This window comes from Leptosomus discolor, chromosome 5 (assembly GCF_034619465.1).
Source record: "Leptosomus discolor isolate bLepDis1 chromosome 5, bLepDis1.hap2, whole genome shotgun sequence".
Classification (NCBI taxonomy): domain Eukaryota; kingdom Metazoa; phylum Chordata; class Aves; order Leptosomiformes; family Leptosomidae; genus Leptosomus; species Leptosomus discolor.
Genome location: NC_141395.1, coordinates 59210672 through 59224076, shown reverse-complemented (window position 1 = coordinate 59224076; position 13405 = coordinate 59210672).

The following is a 13405-nucleotide window of genomic DNA, read 5'->3' as shown; positions in this document are numbered from 1 at the left end:
GTGGAGGCAGTTGTGTGGATGCAGGTGAGCGAGCGAGGACAGTCTGCAGTAGGCAGTGTTACCGAATTCCATTATTGCGACTATATGAACACAAGGCATTCCTAGAACAAAAAAGGTGAGGCTTCAGGTGGTAACGTGTTAAAAATTGAATGTGTAGTAACCAAAAGATCGTGCTTTTTACATAGTAAAAATCCTCCTGTGGACAGGATTCATCCTCTGAGTGGGCTGTTTCTAATGCTGCCTTCCTTAGTAAGGAATGGATACTGCTAGCTTTTTATTTTTCCTCTGTTAGTAAGAGACCAAACAGTTTTAATTTTAGCTTTGCTACATTTTGGGTTTGTTAATGTGCTGAACAAATCCTTCTTGTCAAAGGCAACTTTGATAATCTCGGCTATTTCTTTGGTAACTAAGTTAGTGAACTAATACTGAAAAAGAATACCGTTAGGTTGTTTTAAGTCACTGGATTTGAAAACTGAGAAAGTGATCTTAAATTGAATGCTGCTCCTTATTAATATTCACTATGAAGATCTTTTGGTAACTTCCAGATGTTATGTGTCCCAGAGCTCTGCACACAGTGAGCTTATGCAAAACTCGGTGGGTTTTCTTACCAAATTTGTGAGCGGTGAAATAATTTGAGAAGTTTTACTGGCTCTAGGAATCTGCTTGTTCCTGCAAAAGGTGACCTTCCTGGTTCATCCTTGTATTTGACTGTCACTTAAAAAATAGAATTAAAGGGGAGGGAATGCCTCTTGAAAAGAAATTGCTGCTTGATCTAAATCTGATCTGGTGTACAATACCATAGAAATAATCCTGTCTTCACTCGGGGCTGATGGGACCTTCAGGTCAGCCTGTGTGTTAGTCAGTAAAAAGAGCACCTAAACAAATGACCAATGGCCAGAAAAGTGAGAAGAGCCAACGCGAACATGTGAGCTGTTTAATTTGCTACAGGACCTTACTGAGGTTGAGAGTTTTGCAGGATCAAAACTGTTAAATGCATAATCAAGAGAAACAGCAACGGGAGCTTTTGCTGTAAACCAGACTTTCACTGTGTGAGTTAGCAGACACATTGAAGTTGTCCATCTACAGATGGGTTGTCCTGCAGTTGCTGCGTTGCTTTTTTTTGTCCTTCTTTAAGGGAGTACTTTCTGCAGACTTGGAGAATGAGAGGCATTTTCTACCCAGTTTAGCCCATAATTGGCTCTGTAAGCTGCGTAATCAAAATTGATGATGCAGGGGGAGAAAGAAAGCGGTAAAGGTGGGATGTCCTCCTTTTACAGAGACGGGAGAAAAACCTGGCAGGCTGGGGAGGGGGAAAGGAATGAAGATCTGTTAGTCATTGCAATCCGTTGGGCTCCAGTTGCTGTATTTAAAAGATACAGTTCCTGTGGAATCACTGCAAGAGGTTAGTGTGCTTTTTCTGGAAAGCTGTCTGAAATCTGTGCTGGGGCGGGGGGGGAGAAATGCCAGTGTTCTTCGGACCCATCGTTGCCGTCAGAGCCCTGCAGTATGCTTTCCAAAGTCCCCCCAAAGACAATTCAAGAGTGCCCTTATTGTTCGCCTGTGCAAAGATCTTCAGATTTTCTCTGCTCAGTGAATTTGAGAAATAAGCCTAGCATAAAGAGGTGAAGTTGGTCTGGGGTAAATGAATCCTATTTAAAATCCCTCACTTCACTATAAAGGCATTAGGTTAAGCTTGTACAATTATGCTCAGTCCTGTCCTGATGGAGGCAAACTGGGTTAGTCTTTGATTTGCAATCTTGAAGTGTATGACTATAAGTATTTTTGAAATTGGGTGGTAAATCCTATAAAGGAGGCGGTTCAAACAAGGTACGTACATGATAAGAGGTTGAATGTACAACCTTAACTTTATGTAATGTCAACTATAAAAACATTAAAGCTTTGGAGACAGTTTTAAAGACTTAAAAATACTTAGCACATAATAAAAATGTTGAAAAGTTGGATGATATTAAAGGTTTAATGGAAAGTCTAAGGGATGATCTATTTGCAGGAGTTTCAGGGCCCTAGTAGGAAAGTAAGAGCCCACATCACCTTGTTCCTCTAGATTAACAGGTGATGTGTCTTCAGTGAGTCTGCTGGAGTTATACCACTCATCTTTTGTAAGAATGTGCAAGTTATTTAACCTCTTGCATATGGGGAAACAGAAAAAGGAGGAAGAGGGTTTTTCCAGCTTTGTACAAGGCTTTTGTGGGTGTGTCAAGCACTAGCCATCTGTACCAGCCTGAAATACCAGGTAACTTTTGTGATGGAAGGAAACTGAGGCAATTCTGCTGAGGTGATCATGACGGCTTAAAAAAACAAAACGCTGGGTTGGTTGGGTTTATTTCTTCCCACTGTATACCACAGATGCCTATTTAATCAATGTAGTTTGTTTGGTTGGTTTTTTTTTTTAATCTTAGAGATAGTGAACAATGTGTGTTAGTGCCTCTATCAATGTATCTTTAGAATACTGCTGTAAAACAATGCACCGCACAGAAAAATCAATTTATTCAATAGCAGTGGAGCACTGCTCGGGTGGGTTGATAGGCAGCCTAAGTGGCTGTCACTGCCTTCTGCCACACGTTCCCTTCAGCATGTATCAGAGGCTTACGCTGATCCTCTACTGCCCTGCAGCCACCCAGCTAAGCTGATTTTGCTGTGTACCCTGGTATTTTGTTCCTTCAGTCCTTCCCTGTCTTCCATTCTAACCACAGCAAGCGCTTCAGAGCAGCCAAAAGCCTGCTCCTGAAACGAATGGCGATCGGAATGTAGGAATGGCACTATATTCACCATCTGCTGTCTCAGGCAGAATGTGGCTTTATGGGCAACTAAATCCAAGGTCTGAGCAGAGGTAATCTGGATTGCATGCGTTCTCTTTGCTGCTCTGAAGTTTAGGAAATTTGGATTTCACTGGGTCCTGGGGAAGGAGGGGACAAGGTGGTGGAAATCAAGATGTTCCTGTGTCAGGCAATGTCATTACAGGTGCCAGTTTACACTGATTAGGTGTCTACCCTTGAATAAATAAATAAATGGTATCTTCAGGCCTTCCACCTAAACACGCTTCCTTCTCAGGAGCATTGTTAGTGATTGCTGGGGACAACTGGGTGTTGAAAGACAGCCACTTACCATTTTGTATTAGGATTCTTGGCAAAAAGGTTTTCTGAATTCTGCATTTAATTGACGTATTTCTGCTTGGAATAACTGAAAAAAACCCACAAAACTCTCCCAATAACCAACCAGAATTTGTATTTATTCTCAACAGGTCCAGGAGTTGTGGTCCAAACTGACAGTCTTGTCCTTGGGACCACAGTTCACTAGGTTTTCGTAGTTAGGTGCTTCTGGCCATCCTACTTGGGATCAAGTGGGAAGCTTCATCTCTGTGATTGATCCTTCCATTGGAGTTGTTCCCCAAACATGACCAACACTTTCACTCCCTGCTGGAGTAGTTTAAACTACTAGTGAACTCTGTAATGTCTCATGTATGTGAGTTGTCCCTGAGAGGTGATTTGGGGTTAGAAATGCCTCCTGGGTAAATCCAGCACAGGCTTGGATTTACTGGAATTGGAAGCTACTCGCAAAAATGTCTTGGTTTTTCTCTCAGATTAATTTTTATGATGTTAGTGGGCACTTTGAATTAAACTGCCTGGTTCCCTTTGGTTTCTTCCCATTTCTCTTTGATCAGCTAGTCATAGAATCACAGAATCATTTCCTTACAAATAGAAACACCACATCCTCTGTCCTATTGCATCGATTAGCTGCCTCATCAACATCATGGCAGGTGATGCCAAGAGCCCTGCACCACCTTTGCAACGACAAGCCATGGGAAGGCTACAAGGTCTGGCTGGGAAAGGCTGCAGGTCTCTGATGGAGTTTCAAAGGCCACATGCTGACTTGAAGAGGATCTGCAGCTCAGCTGCTAGCCAAGGAGGTGAGTCTAGGACCTCCCTATTCTCACGTGAAGACTTGAAACCTGAGAAATCCTTGTACATCCTGCTCTCCCTGACTGACGATTTGCATCTGAGATCCTGTCTCTTTTGAGCAGCAAGTCAGCATCTCGCTCACTGCCCCCTCTTCACAGGTTTTCCCTCAATTGACAAGCCAGGAGGAGCACACAAAAAAACCACCAAACCAAGATAAGCCTCCTCAGCAAGGCAGGCAGAGATCTCAGCATGCCAGCAGCCTAACTGCTGTTCCTTAGGCAGCTGTGAGTCTGTGTGGTATGACTGCCTCTGCGAAGGAAAGCTTGAGCCCCGCTTACCTTCTATAGGATGTGGTCAATAATGGTGGATGGTAGCTGTATCCAAAGGACAACACAGCTGGCAGGGTTACAAATCCCTGGGAAGCAGCATTTGAAGTGAACACAAATTTGAAACAGATGTTTTCAGCTACACTAAGACCACAAAGTGCACATGTAGTTGGAGCTCCTTTTGAAGGACTTGGGTAACAAGAACAAAGGAAAGAGTATTTTCAAAAATAATCATTTGAAACTCAGATTTCTCACTTGTATTGGGATTGAATGTGATCATTAAGAAAAAAAGGAAATGACAAAGCTGGGCCAACATATCGGGCCTGTTGCATGTTAAGTACCAAACGCAAAATAGTCTCCTACTTCACACATAACCTGCTAAAGAAACATCCCTAATCAGGTCATGTTCCAGCTGGCTACAGCTGTCCAGAGGTACGTACTTTTTTATAGCTCTGAGCACACTTTAAAATGTTCCATCTGATACCTGAGCATTCAGAAAACAAAAATGATGCCCTGGGCAGGCAGGCTGACTGGTTGTGTCACATTGTGGTAACTGGGACCTTGGGTTACACGTGGTCTATGTTAAACTTGCAGTCAGCAGATGACATAAACCAGAGATTACATTTCAAAAAGTGGGCCCCAAACATATTGTACTGTCACATCTGTAAGTAGAAGCTTGCTTAATCCTATCTTTTGCCACTGTTACACAGATTTGCCACCAAAGGTAGTTTGGTTTCCCCTCCTGTAGTTTTCCAGAGGGGAACCAGGTTCAGGGAGGTGAGAAGAGACCACCAACCTAGAGTGAAAGCAGGAGTGTAGAATTCCTGCCCATGGCCTGGAGTGTAGATCTTTCCTCTGTATGCCTATATCTCACATTTTTCCATCAAACTCATTCTGCAGCCACTTTTCCTCCCAGGTTACAAGTGGAGATGGGGATTTGCTAAATGGCTTGGGATGCAAATGAGGATGCAGATAGGGGCCTTGCTCAGGAGGGGAAGGAAAGCTCTTCCAGAGCTCCTCAGGGTGTGGGTGCCTCATCTCCCAGCTACAACAGGGCAGCCATAACACCAGGAGCTACAAAGTTGGCTCTGCAAGAGGGCTGTTGCGTGGGTGCTCCAGAAGTTGTCAGACTGGTTATATTTGGCTGCACAGATGAAGAAGAAAACCAAATCAAGTTATCAAACTTGTTACACAATGCTATTTTACTTACTCTTCTCCATTTTCTCCAGAATCCCCACAGTTAATCCTGTTTCTTGAAAAATACGTACAAACCTTGTTCCACTGGTATGGGGTTTTCCCCGGGTCAGTTAGTGAATCACGACCTTCCTGAGTTTTCTTCCTCTGACAAAGGGCCTTTTGGTGAGGCCAGAGTGCTGTGCTTAGGTCAGGCCCTGGTTTGCAGGGGAGGCGTTTCAGCTGCGTTATTTCCGTGTTGATAAACCCATTTCAAGTCTCCAGCAGCGCTGATTGTGCAAGACTGTGAGGACTTCCACGGTGACTCACACGAGGTGCCTTTCCTTCAGGGCTACCAGAAATACACCAAAGGAAGGTATGAAATACAGCAAGCGTCACTCTTCTTTATTGTCTGGTAATTAGCGATAAATAAAAGACCAGAGGTGGACCTACCATCTTAACTATATTTGACCTCTAGTGAGGCACTGTGTGAAAAAAAGGACTTTCTTTTCTTACAAACATGCTGCGTACCCGCTTCACCGGATGGTCCCGAGTTCTCGTGCCTTGAAAAGTACTGACTTACCACCGCTTCCTAGTGAGGTATCACCTCGTAGGCCCCTTCCCAGCGCCAGTCGCACCTACAGGGACTGCTGCGACAGCGGCCCTCGGCCGCCTCCTTCCCTGCTCGGCATCGGCTCGTCGGCGCCCCGGGTCACCCCTGCTGCCCTTCCCAGCCACGCCGCCCCCCCTGCGGGCACCGCTCGGTGCTTGCTGACCGGTAATTCCGCCTCCACGCTGCCCCGCGCCCCGGGTCACCCCTGCTGCCCTTCCCAGCCACGCCGCCCCCCCTGCGGGCACCGCTCGGTGCTTGCTGACCGGTAATTCCGCCTCTACGCTGCCCCGCGCCGTAACGAGCCCCCCGGGGCGAGGCCACCCCCCCCCGCAGGCCCCTTTTTCTGGAGCGGTTTCAGGGAAAAGCCGCCGCCGAGGCGGCGCCCGAGGCACCGTCCCGCCCCAGTGCCCGCGGCAGCGCCCCCTGGCGCCGCGCCCGCTCCTACCTGCGCCGCCCGGCGCCTCCCTCCCTCAGCCCCGCCGCTGCCGCGAGGGCCCGGCCCGGCCCGGTCCCGCCGTGAAGCTGCACTTCAGCATCACTGCCGCCGAGGAGCTGCGGGAGAGGCGCGGGGGCCGCTACGTGGTGGGCGTGGGGCAGGGAGCGGGCGGCGGGGGCTGGCGGGACCGGGCGCGGGTCTGACGGCGGTGTGCTTGCAGCTGTACTCGGTGTGCCTGGAGGGCTTCCTGCTCGGCAAGGCGCGGTACAGCCAGCTCCGCCGCTGGGACGCGCAGGTGAGGGCCGGCCGGGGGGGCGCCCCGAGAAGCCTCGCTGGGGGCAGTCTGCCGGGGTGCGAGCGGCCGTCGGGCCCCCTCAGCCAGGCCGGGCCCCTGTGAGGGTTGCGGAGCAGGAGGGGCTCTCCTGGCCCTCACAGGCCCCGTGTGGGATGGGGCCAGCGGGGTGTTTCTGCCCGAATCCGCGTTGTTAAACTTTCCTTCGTGCTAACGCCCCAGGGAGGATGCGCCTGGTCCCAGCCCGTGCCCTCCCTCGCACCCTGCCTTGTCCCCCTGATGCTCAGCTGCCGGAGGGGCAGAGCTGCTGCTCGTGGGGCACCCGTCTCTGCAGGGTGAAATCCAGCAGCAACTGAAAGGCAAATAAAAATAAAGAAGCCAAGGGTTGTGGCAGAAGGGTATGGTAAGCTGGCTGAATGGGTAACTGGCCAAGCAGCAACGGCCGTGGGCTCCAGATGCCTCTTTTCCTTGGCCTCTGGGAGAGAGGCACAACTGATTTGTTGTGGTCTTCAATCCTATGAACCACTCTAGAAAGTGTACAGAGGTCAGTCCAGGCAAATTGCACAGTTGCAGGGGTTTTTGGACAAGCCAGGGGTTAACAGAGTGTTGGATCCTTTGGCTGGAATTACCTAAGTGCATGCCTCAGAGTGGCCCTTTCCACACAGGCAATTACTAGGCAATTACAAAACAGCTGGAGCACAGGCCTGGAGTATTCCAAGCAATAGTTGGGCATCAGGGAATAATACGTGGCCCCAGCTAACTGAAGTGGATTATTTCAGGGTGAATCTGCCTGTTTATCTGCTTGTGTTTTGTTTCTTGTCCAAGTTGCCTCTGTCCCTTTTCCCTCTATCCTTCCTTTGGTTTTCTTAGGAAGATAAAAGTGAGTGTGTGATGTTGAGCTCTTCCATGGAAGCAGAGTGACCACCAGCCTTCTCTTTGCTAGCCCAGTCTCTTTGGCCCTTGCCAGTCCTTGGTTCCAAGTGCTCTTCCTGCTCTTCCATCGGTCTGGGTGCACAGTGTCATCCCTGCTGAGCAGCCTTATTTTACCTTGACAGACCTATTTTAGGACCTTGTTTGACGAACGCTTCTCATGATAGTGGGTTGGGTAGATGCTCCTTCTTTCGGCAGCCTCCTTGTTGTGCTCTCAGTTGCAGTGATGAGAGTGCTCTGGACCAGTTTTTCAGCCAGGTAGCCCTGGATGGGGCTCAGTCCATCTCTCCCAACTCTGTGTGACTGCACAAGCAGCTGGAGTAGCACAGCTAAAAGGCAGTTGAGTCAGCAATAGGGCTGCCGTGGGAAGCAATGTTTGAGGTGTGCTCTTGTGCCCCAGCTCTGCAATTCTTTTCCCTGTGGGAGTTCTCACAGTAATACTTTGCTTTGGTTAATGGAGCATTTTGGATAACATATCTGAACAAATAAACCAGCTTATGTATTTGCTTGCTTTTTCTTTCGGGCTTACTGCTTCTTGCTCAAGAGGTTTTAACTTCATTAATGCTCTCTGCAAAATCTTTCCCTTCTCTGTAACTGACAGTTTGCCTCTTGCTGGGCTTTACAACTCGTTAGATGATTTTTAGTTTTAATTCCTTCATTCCTGCTGTTGGCAGCTGCCATACTTGGTCTTGAAGCTTACAACTACACTGCTGTCCCTTAATTGTCTTACCTATACATATGTGAGGTTGCTTGTCTGTAATTATTATATCCTGTTCTGCTTATTTTGCTTAAAATACTCTTGTTAAGCAAGAAAAATGCACACATACAAGAAGTTTTAGACTCCAGGATACAGTAATTTCACCCTCTTGACCAGATCACATGTGGTGTCCACAAAGCCTCACAGATGCAACAATTCTGTGATGGATTCAGGACACGAATTAGAAATAAGCTTTCCCTATGGACAGATTTCTGCATGATTATACTTCACAGCATTTCTTGAACACTATTTTGGAGGATCTGTCTCTAGCCTCTGTTGGATGTGATGCTGAACTAGTTGTGCCTCTGATCGCCTGGGTGGTGATTTCCAAAGCACTGCTATTCCACCTCTACAAGCGCCTCTCCTAACTTATGATACAAAATCAGGACACATAATTTTTGTTATTTTTGTGCATTTTCCTGCTCCCCTTCACTTTATATTCTGAGAGTGCTTCTGTTGTTTGAGACTCCCAAACTCTCTTCCTTGCTGTCTTCCAGAGCAGTTGTTCCCTACAGAAGGACTGTCTGAAGGGAGCAACTGTTCAGAGGCAGTGTAGTGTGAGGGAGCATGTGAGGTTTCAGATACACTGTTGAATGGGGAGGTGCAGGTATGCTAACTCTGAGCAACATTTCCTTACCTCTAGGTGCCTAACCTCCAAATGGGATTCACAGCCTTAAGCTGAGCACCCAAGGCAAATGGTATAGAGGGAGGTGTGAATAACCACGAACGATTCCTGAAAGAGATCTTGCTTGGAAGGAGTTGCTTAGGCAGGGCTGGCAGAAGTGCTGAGGAGAGCCAGTGCAGCTTTAGCCCTTCTTCTCTTGTGGAGATAAGCGCTTGGCTGTTGATTACCAGAAGGTGCTTGTCTTGGTCTGAGGATTTACTCCCTTGACCTTCTTCTGGAAGATGGGGCTTTGTGTTGGCTGTAAGAGGGTCCAGAGGTGGCTCTGCCTTCTCCCCTTAGTCCCTTCTTTTAGGAGCTAGAGCATTCAATGGTGGGAAATCCAGTTTTTGTTCCCTCCTCTGTCTTGAGTATTTAGGTATTCAGTATCAGCAGTAGGAAGGACAGCTGAAGGACCAGTCTCCCTTTGCTCAGGATGAACGCCATACACATTGGGTAGCATTCCTTATTGTTTGCACTGGCTGAACTAAGACCTGTGTAGCCATTCTCTGCAAATAACTGTAAACAGGCTCAGTAGGAGTGTCGATGGCAGATGGATGTGCATTTTAGGGATCTAAGCTTTGGCCCTAGATTTATACAAGGACAGATAGGCAGTGCTCTGTACTGTAGCTGCGTTCTCCTCTGGCTTTAGTTCTGTGGGGACTGCACATTGACTAGAGCACCCCTAATAGAGCTGTGGGTCTTTATTCTGCTTATTGAGAGGTAAGGCTCTCTTTTTCAAGAATATACGAGTGACAGGAACTTCTAGAGTGGGGCTAGAGGTTACCTGGACAGTGGCTTGTATACTAAAAATATTACTGGATTTCCTTGGAACTGAACAGTCGCTGAAGGCACAGGCTTTCCTTGGTTTCCACCTTTGTGATGTTTGCATTTGGCTTTTCAGTTTGGCAGCTGCTTAGAGTGTCCCTCTCTAAACAAATATCATAATAATGAGTCTATGTTCTGTTGTAGGAGTGAAATGAACAGATTATTTATTGCAATTGTTGGAGCACTGGTTTACGTCAAGGCAGGGAATAAATAGGAAGCGCCCTCTGTAGGGTTGATAGTGAAATGCAACACTGATGGATTCTGGTCATGCTGCCAGTATCTACTAAGTCAGTTAGCATCTGTGATTGGTATGAATGACTGTTCAGAAAATAGTTCTGAAAAATCTGTTAATCACGATAAAACAATAGGTGAAAAAAGAATTAAATATAAAAAATGGTTTGGAGGTGGTGGTGGTGTTGGTTGGTTGGTTTGTTTCTTGTTTAACTTCATTTAGCCGGTCATGTACCAGAAGAGTCTCATGCCTTTGATTGCTTGGACAGTTTCTGCACACATATGTTTTAGTTTTTACATGAAACATGGATAAGCATTTTTAGTCTTAGAATGGTGGGTCCTCCTTTTTTTAATATTTAATGAGGTAACTGAGAAAGATATGCCCAGAGGCTTGTTCATTCTGTGTATAATCCATACATAATAGCTTTATAGTTATAACGCTGCTCTCTTTTTTTCAGGATAGCACTTTTGTTTCTGGTGCTCTGTCTGACTTTGGCATCTGCACACCTATGATGGAGCATGGCCCTGGGTGAAATAGCTCCTCTAGACAGCATAGGCAGGACCTGACACCAAAAAGCAAACCTATGGGATTAGACTAAGTAGGAGATGATTAATTCTGGTCGACTACACTTTAAAATTGATGATGTCTCCTGCTGAGGAGGAAAATATTTATTGCAGAAAGATGAAAAAGAAACAGCACCAACTATGGCATGTGTCTTTACTCCCCTTTTTGGAGAGATTAGCTCTTAGAGCTTAAAACTGTCATATTTAGGGAAGATGCTTCTTTTAGGTGGAAATCTTGGAGCAAGAATTAGTACGTGTTCCACTGGGCTGGAACATCCTGTCTGGGCTTCTAGCACAGTCAGATTTAAGCTTGTTTTTGTGATCCAGTCTCCTGTGAGCTTTCCTGCCACTTGCTCTTGAAGCTGCTGCTGGGGTGGGGAGCTGGAAGTGGAGCTGTGCCGAGCCTCGGTGCTGGGTTGTGAGCTGTGAGGCAGGACTGGCCCAGGCGGCTGCTGCGTGTAGTTGACGGGAGCTGTACGTAGTGTCTGCAAAGAAGCTGCTTGGTCAGGCACGCAGAGAGGCCAAAGGATGGGAGTCCTCCCCTTGGACAGCTTGTGGAGCAGGATGGCCTGGAAGTACCTGTCTGGTCAAGTAGGTCCAGTGAAGAAAAAATGGCAGTGCACCGGGCAGCCTGGCTTGGGGCTGAGACGTGTCTTCTATGGAGTGGCTTTAGGTTGCAGAAATAAAACCCAGAGCCTGGAAAAAAATGGCCGGAAGCAGGTTTTGGGTAGGGGACCCATCTCTGACGGTGGTGTTGGCCTGGCAGGGCAGCAGGCAGTTGGCACATGGCACCGCCAGGTAGAGTGTTGTTGTTGACTCGTATTTAAAATGCAGCCTAGGCTGCTGGGTTTGTGAAGACAAGTGTTGGCTAGTTTCACTCTGCTAGAATGAAATTTCATGCTGGTGACTGACAGTCTGGAGGACCTTCAGCACTGTGAACAAATACACACTTAAAGTTTATGGGCATTTTTCTTTAATTCTTTGAGATTCAAAAAAGTCTAATTGGTTGGGAGAAGCTTCTCTTCTCTGGAGCTCAAGTCCTGAGGACACAATTGCATTTCAAGAAACTTACCAAGCAGCTGGCACTGAGATGAAATAATTATTTTTTTAAGTAGTCCAGAGTCTCGGCTTGTGCAAACTGGTGATAGCAGACAGTACCGTTTTGTGTAGGTGAAGCCTGGCCTGAACACAGAGGGAAGAGAGAAGACCTCCTTGTTGTCAGTGTGGCTCTGGCTTTCTGACTGCTGGCAAACTTTTGTGCTATATCTCCTCAGTTTGCCTGCCTGTAGAGCAGAGATAATATTTTTCAGTCCCTGAGGGGAGATCACATACGTGAAGGGCTTTGAAGATAAAAAGCACTCTATACTAGCTATCGCTGTTAGCTTTACATAAAACCAAAGCAGGTAGTGTTATCAAACTCTTATGCTGTGTATCTCCAAGCGATGCACATGTATCTAATAATCAAGAACTCAGAAATAGCAGTGTGTTGCCAATGTAGGGAAAGTGGAGCTGTGAGAATATGCCTTACTCCTTTTTTAGCCAACAGGCAGGAAAAGGTATGGCTAATTCTTGCAGTAGTAAATTTTTTTTTTTTTCCTTCAGGCTTCAGCTGCTGGAGTCATGGAATGACTTGGGCAGCTGGGGCCAGAGTGAAAACGTCATCTTTCACAGGATTTAGTGGCACTAATGGCTGAGTTGAAAACTGGTGCTTAAAGTTTAATTAGTAGTAATGTCTCAGCATACTATAAGAGTCTCATTTTACTGATCAGATGCCATATTGTTTTGATTTAGGTGAAGCAATGTTCCCAGGCAAACTTGCTGTATTTTGCTGTGTTTAGTAACATGCATACTGGGAAGGTAAACATAGCTCATCCTTCTCTTGAGATAATTTGCCTGTAACAGAATTTTTACACTTTCAAGTGACCAACTACTGCCCAAACCTATATTGGAACTCTCTTATGTTATTGTAAGATAATGTAATTGTGGTTCTCTAGTCCTTTCAAATTTGTTTATAAATGAGGTAGGGTTTGTACAGAGACATTATGCTCTTATTAGCCAGCTGATATAGCTGGAGGGGGAAATCAAACTTTTGACTGGTTTGTTTTCCTGAAAGATTCTCTAGTTTTTGTTGTTTGGTGTTTTTTTTTTTTTTCCTTTTGACAATATTAGATGACCTGATAAAAGTTACTACCTCTCATGGACAAAATCACAAAAGCCTCTGAGGTAGCACAAGTCAAGGGCAGAAGTCACCAGCTCCTACAAAGTAGTTCTGTGGGTATAAAGCAAAGAAATCCTCTGTAGATATATTGGGAAGAGAAGACATCTGTAACCATGTCTTGTTTGTCCATGAGGTGTATAAGACCTATCTGATCATGCTACTTTTCTGGCTCAGAAGTGGTAAGACTGTAAAAATGAGAAACCCATCAAAAGAGGTTGCTCACTTTGGCTGTTTTCTGGTGGCTGCCCAGGCAAAGGCTTTGACCTTGCTGTGGGCCCTGAGAGCCATCAGGGAGGTGCTGGATGAGTACCCTGTGCCATTTGTAGGTGGTCATGTCTTGCTGTCACTGAAAGCTGCTTGGAAACTTCTCCACTGATGCAGAGCTTTCCTTTGGCTGTTCGGCAGCTGAGGCAGCTTTTTGGGAGTGCCGTGCCTGCTTTCCCGCCAAAGTTTTACCTG